We start from the raw sequence: 763 nt of genomic DNA on the forward strand, positions 1-763 counted from the left end.
TAGGTTTAGGAACAAATATTGGTATGGAAAAGGACGAAGGCTCAGAATCAAGCAGAAGTATTTGTAGTGAAATAACATTTTGGACAGTGTATGAGCAATAAGACTTGTGACCAAAAGGATATGGAGTAACATAATGTAGCATAGATTTGAAATCATACCAGGCCCTAAAATCAGACAAGTTAATCGAAATTGCAAGGGAGATTTGTGGAAATAGGGCAAAATTAGGGTGAATGATAAGTGCGGTGACAGGATAAGAGAATATGTAGAGTCATCTTTAGGAGGGGATGAGGATTTTTAAGAAGCCATTGTAGTAAACTCGAAGCTTTTCAAGGATGGAACAGATAAAGACAGTGTTTTAGAGATATAAATTATCTTAGAGAGTGAATGAGTGGAGTTTTATAATGTAAGAGATGAATTGAATTTTGAAAGGGAAAAGAAGATGAAGCGTGTAGGTGTTAGTGGGTGTGTCAGGTATATTTAAGTGGGAAAAGTGTATGTGACCCTTGGTAGAGGCGACAACAGATTTTTCAGAGAAGAGAGACTTTTGAGATTTTGGCGGTTACAAGTCTCCCTTCTTAAATTAAAAGAAACATAAGTTCCTAGATATTCCATAATACTCACTTCATAAATAACTAAAGTAAATCATACCTTTCCATCTCCATGAGCTCCAATGCCTTAGCTTTCTCAGATTCTGCATGACAAAAAATATGACTTAATTAAATTATCATCATACTGGAATTGGGACACACAACTAAATATGTTA

Source organism: Capsicum annuum, chromosome 10 (genome assembly GCF_002878395.1).
Source record: "Capsicum annuum cultivar UCD-10X-F1 chromosome 10, UCD10Xv1.1, whole genome shotgun sequence".
In the NCBI taxonomy this organism is placed as follows: domain Eukaryota; kingdom Viridiplantae; phylum Streptophyta; class Magnoliopsida; order Solanales; family Solanaceae; genus Capsicum; species Capsicum annuum.